Source organism: Hordeum vulgare, chromosome 4H (genome assembly GCF_904849725.1).
Source record: "Hordeum vulgare subsp. vulgare chromosome 4H, MorexV3_pseudomolecules_assembly, whole genome shotgun sequence".
Lineage (NCBI taxonomy): Eukaryota > Viridiplantae > Streptophyta > Magnoliopsida > Poales > Poaceae > Hordeum > Hordeum vulgare.
Genome location: NC_058521.1, coordinates 436,917,495 through 436,924,053, shown reverse-complemented (window position 1 = coordinate 436,924,053; position 6,559 = coordinate 436,917,495).

Here is a 6,559-nt window from a genome sequence, read left to right as displayed (position 1 = left end):
CGGGGAACACCTCTTCAAGCCCAGATCTATGACCTGCAAAACCAAAACTGTGAGTATGAGTATAGATTTAAAGCAATGCGGTTGGCTGTAGATTTGAGGATTCCGGAGACTCGATCATATTTCCATGATGGAGAACCTATGCCTTGGAAGATGGAGAATCAACCCCAGATTCCAACAACTCCACCACCATCGCCTTCGAAGGAAGACAATTAAACACGTGTATGGGCACTCCCCTTGGCTTGTCCCAAGCTTGGGGGAGTTGCCCCAGTATTGTATCACCATCACACCTTTTGCCTTTACCTTTATCTTAGTTCTATCCTTTTTGGTAACATCTTTATCTAGTAGAATAAAGTTCTTAGTAGGATCTAGGCTTGAGTTTTGCTTTATGTTACCCCCAATGTAATCGAGTTCGTGAGTTATATAATAAGGAGTGTTTTAGTTAAGGGCCTTGCTTCATGCCATGATCTAAAGAGAGGAATAATAAAAGAACAAAAGCATGAAAGATCATGTAATGATCTTATGTGAAGTGATGGCTTCACATATAAAAAATGTTGATTGAAACTTGTTGTGGGTGGACAAACGTAGACCTTGGTCATTGTTGCAATTAATAGGAAATAATAAAGAAAGAGAGGTTCACATATAAATATATCATCTTTGACGCCGTCTATGATTGTGAACACTCATTAAACTATTACATGCTAATAAGTAGATGTTGGACAAGGAAGACAATATAATGAACTATGTTTGCTTGGTTCCGAACAATGTTATATAACTAGAGATCCCTTAGCATGTGACGCTTGCTTCCACGTCATATTAGCCAAAACTTCCGCACTAAGTAGAGATACTACTTGTGCATCCATTAACCCTCAACCCAGTTTTGCCATGAGAGTCCACCATACCTACATATGAATTGAATAAGATCCCTCAAGTAAGTTGTCATCGGTGCAAGCAATAAAAAATTTGCTCCCTAAATATGTATGATCTATTAGTGTGTGAAAAATAAGCTTTGTACGAACCTGTGATGACGAAGACATAAAAGCGACAGACTGGATAATAAAGTTCTTTATCGCAGGAGGCAATATAGAGTGACGTTCCTTCATACTAAGAGATCACACATCCAAACCCCAAAAGCGCATGACAACCTCTGCTTCCCTCTGCGAAGGGCCTATCTTGTACCTTTACTTTTTATCTTTAAAAGAGTCATGGTGATCGACACCAATTCCTTATTTCCCCATTATCTTGCCTAGCATCATGTGCTAGGGAAAGATCTATATTCATATATCAACTTGGAAGTAAGTAGTCATGAATTATTATTGTTGACATTACCCTTTATAGTAAATAGTTGGGAGGCGAAACTATAAGCCCCTATATTTCTCTGTGTCCACCTGAAACTTTGATCTCATGAGTACCGCGTGAGTTTTAGCAATTGAAGAAGATTAAAAGATGATTGAGTATGTGGATTTGCTTTACAAGCTCTTATTTGACTCTTTCCGATGTTATGATAAATTGCAATTCCTTCAATGACTAAAGACTATTGGTTGTTTATTCACAATAAGGTTCTTGATCCATACTTTACATTGTGAAAGAATCATCACTTTAGCATAAGAAATTATATGACGATATTGCTGTTCTAAATAGGATCATGATGCCTGCATGTCCGTATTTTATTTTATCGATGCCAACCGTTCTTCCACTTTGTAACGGCACCAGAAGAATGCTGCTAGCACTCTCCGGCAATCGAAACTAGAAGAATGTTGTTGACGGCCCACAAGCGCATGGGATCGTAGCAGTTTTCGAGGGTAGAGTATTCAACCCAAATTTGTTGGTACGCCTATAGGAGGTGAGAGGATACTCTCAAGTATTAGCAGCTGAATATGTCACATTCAACCACACCTGAAAGATTAGTATCTGCAAGCAAAGTAGTAACAGCAAAGTAGTATGATAACAACGGTGTCAGAAACAATCTGTTGACGGCAGACTATTCCTAAGTGTCGTATCAATGGCGCAAGTTGCGTCGTTGACGGAAATTGTCAGTTCCGGTCAACGACCAGCGAATCAAGATTATGGCAGGTAGCAGCAGTGTAACGAGTAACGGCAGTGGCAAGGAATAGCAGTAGTGAAAGCAGTAGCAAGTAGCAACAGTAGCAAGCGACGGTAGTAGCAACAGTAGCAGCAGAGCAAGACAAGTAACAGCAGTAGCAACAGTAGTAGCAGCAGCAGCACAGCAAAACAAGTAACAGCAGTAGCAACAGTAGTAGCAGCAGCAGAGCAAAAAAAGTAACAACAGCAGTAGGACAAACTCGTAGGCAATGGGTCGGTGATTTGTTTGGATGATATTCATCATGCAACAGTTATAACACGGAGAGATATGTGGCTAGCTCACGTTCGTCAATGCGACGTAGGCATGCATTCCGTGTGTCGTCATACTTTCTTAGGGAAAAGAACTTGCATGACATCTATTGTCCATCCCTCCCGTGGCAGCGGGGTCCAAAAGGAACTACGGGATATTAAGGTTCTCCTTTTAATAAAGAACCAGACCAACGCATTAGCACTTGGTGAACACATGAACTCCTCAAACTATGGTCATCACCGGGAGTGGTTCCGGTTATTGTCACTCCGGGGTTGCTGGATCATAACACATAGTAGGTAACTACAACTTGCAAGATCGGATCTAAAACACACATATATTGGGGACAACATAATAATTTCAGATCTGAAATCATGGCACTCGGGCCCTAGTGACAAGCATTAAGCATGGCAAAGTAGTAGCAACATCAATCTCAGAACATAGTGGATACCAGGGATCAATCCCCATCAAAACTAACTCGATTACATGATAGATCTCATCCTACTCATCGCCGCCCAGCGAGCCTACAAATAGATTACTCACGAAAAATGAAGAGCTTCATGGAATTGGAGAGGGAAGAAGGTTGATGATGACGATGGCGACGATTTCCCCTCTCCGGAGCCCAAGACGGACTCCAGATCTGCCCTACAAATGAAGAACAGGTGGTGGCAGCGGCTCCGTATCGCAAACGCGACGAAAAATTCTTTTTTTATTTTTTCTTGGACGAAAGGGATCTTATAGACCTAAGATTGGGGGCGGCAAAGCCGTGTGGGCCCCACAAGCCTGCCCACCGCCACCACGGGGTGGTGGCGGAGCCAGGGCTTGTGGCCCACTGGCCCACCCCCTCAGGTGGAACTTGGCGCATATATTTTTTATATTTTCCAAAACTGCTCCCCGTAAACTTTCAGGACGTTTGGAGAACTTTGATTTCTGCACAAAAATAACACAAAGGCAATTCTACTGAAAACAGCGTCAGTCCAGGTTAGTTCCATCCAAATCATGCAAATTAGAGTCCAAAACAAGGGCAAAAGAGTTTGGAAAAGTAGATACGATGGAGACGTATCAACTCCCCCAAGCTTAAAACCTTGCTTGTCCTTAAGCAACTCAGTTGACAAACTGAGAGAGAAAGAAAAACTTTGACAAACTCTGTTTGATCTTGTTGTTGCAACTATGTCTAACTCATAACCAGAATTTCAGCAAGATCACAAGTTAACCACATAAGCAAATGACACAAAGGTCTCATGGTAAACTAATATCAGTGGCATAATCAGCTAACGAGCAAATAATAATGAGTTTCAAATACCAACACTTCAATCAAATCAAGCATGAAGCAATATGAATAGGTGGTATCTCGCTAGCTCTTTGTGAGACTGCAAAACATAAATGCAGAGCACTTTCAAAGATCAAGGGCTGACTAAACATTGTAATTCATAGCAACGAAGATCAAGTCATAGTCATACTCAATATCAATCAAAAGCAAAACATAAAAATGACAGAGGTGCTCTCTAATTGGTGCTTATATAAGAGGAGGATGACTCAACAGGAAAATAAATAGACAGGCCCTTCGCACAGGGAAGCATTGATTTGCAGAGGTGCCAGAGCTCAAGCTTTGGAAACAGAGATAATAATTTTGGGTGGCATGCTTTCATTGTCAACGCAATGACCAAGAGTTCTCAATATCTTCCATGCTAATCATGCTATAGGCGGTTCCCAAACAGAAAAGTAAAGTTTTAACTCCCCCACCACCAATCAATCACACTCCATGGCTAGCCGAATCCTCGGGTACCGTCCATACTAACATCAATCCGGGGGGAGTCTTGTTTTACAGTTATGTTTTCGATTTAAGCGTGGAACTGGGCATTCCAATTATCGGCCCCTTTCTCGTGAATGACAGTGAATAAACACATGTCGAGGATAACACTCCTAGCATGGAAGATATCAGTAGCCCTCTGTCACCACATGAGCGGTTCGGGCATGCAAAACAGATTATTTCTTGAAGGTTTAGAGAATGGCACATGCAAATTTACTTGGAACGGCAGGTAGATACCGCAAATAGGTAGGTATGGTGGACTCTCATGGAAAAACTTTTGGGTTTATGGAAGTGGATGCACAAGCAGTATTTCGCTTAGTACAAGTGAAGGCTAGCAAAAGACTCGGAAGCAACCAACTAGAGAGCGACAACAGTCATCAAGATGCAATGAGTTTGACTAACATTGAATGCAAGCATGAACAGGATATAAATCAGCATGAACACGAACATCATAGAGGCTATGTTGATTTTGTTTCAACTACATGCATGAACATGCGCCAAGTCAAGCCACTTGAAACATTCAAAGGAGAATACCATCCTATCATACTACATCATAGTCATCTCAAAATCTATGTTGGCATTCAAGACAAACCATTATAAGCTCTCAGCTAAATAAGCATGGAATCAGAAAGTATGATCTCTAAGTTGTCATTGCAAACATGGTTCTCTCACAACAAAGCTAAATCTGGGTTGACAAGCTAGTCATATTTACAAAAACAAAATAGATAGAGTTCATACCAACTTTTCAGTCTCAGTCACTTCATCATATATCATCATTGTTGCCTTTCATTTGCACGACCGAACGATGTGAACAATAATAAGCACATTGGACTAAGCTGAATCCGCAGGCAAACACAAAGGAGAAGACAAAGTAATATGGCTCTTTGAAAGCTAAACAGGTAAGCATGAAACAACCAATAAACATTGTAACCAATATCTTCTACCTTGACACAAAGAAAAAGAAAACTATTTACACGGGAAAGCTCCCAACAAGCAAAAGAAGAAAGAAAAATCTTTTTGGGTTTTCTCAAAAGGACACAAAACAGGAAAACAAGAGAATGAAAATAAACTAGCATGGATAATGCAGTGGCAAAGTGTAAACACCGGCTAACAGAGTGAAAACATAAGCATGAATGTAAAGTTGGTGAGAACACGTACTCCCCCAAGCTTAGGCTTTTGGCCTAGCTTGGTCTACTCCCAAGGTGGGAAATAACCAGCTCCAGGATACTCCGGAGCAAACTGTGGATGCCACTTCTGTGTGAGCTCCTCTGGCTCCCACTGATAAACTGGTGTCTGGTACTCGACTGGCGGCTCGGGAACGGGCGCCTGTGGTTGGGCCAAGCCCCAATATGCGTAGATGTCCGCGGGCATAATAGTATACCTGCCTGCATGAAGATCAAACAAAGAAGGAGCAGGCAAAGTAATAGTCTCTCGAGTACCCTGACTAAACACCAGGTTATAAATCATCCGTCTACTAGCATCTCTATCCAGAAAATCATGGCGAACCATGCTGTCATAATCCAGATATTTCTCAGGGAGAAGCATCTCTCCTTCCCCTCCCAGTCTAATGGGTATCTCAAAGTGTCTGGCAAGACGGGTAGCATAGATACCTCCATAGACAACACCTTTAGAACGGTTCAGGTTCCACCGTTGAGCTACTATAGCACCCAAGCTATAAGTCTTATCGTTATAAAGGCCTTCGCGCAAAACCGCAAGGTCTGGAGAACTAAGTGATCCAGCCTCCCCACAGCCAATCAAACATTTTCCCACAAATAGTGAGAAGTACCGAAGCACAGGAAAATGTATGCTAGCAATTCTAGCATGAGACACTCCTCTCTCCTCTCCAACAGCAATAGAACCAATGAAATCCTCCAAGTCCCGTGGACGAGGATCACAGATATCCCCAACATAAGGTAATTTGCATACATTGCAAAAATCCTGCAGCGTCATGCACTGGGGGACATCGTATATCATGAACTCAACCATGGGAGGATTCTTCCTCGGATAAAAGTTGAAGCTTTGAACGAAAACATTGGTGAGGAGGAGGTATTGTGGGCACTTATCTTCAACGAACGCAGTAAGACCTGCGTTCTCCACCAAGTAATAAAAGTCTTCATAAAGTCCGGCGGCGCGCAAAAATTCATCACTTGGCCACTCGCATGCTCGAACTTCTGTGACTCGAGGGACTACGTACTTGGGGTGGTTCTTCTCATCCTCCATGGGGTTACGGCTTGAAGAGCTTCTCAAGAACCTCCTTACCTTTCCTTTTTCTAGCTCTGAAAAATTCTGAAATTTTTAGAGACTTCAAAAGAAAAGCGAATAAGGATTAACCCAACTTGTAGCAACTACTCCTACTAGTGCCTAGACACCCTATCACGCGCTAAAACTACTTGGGACCAGCT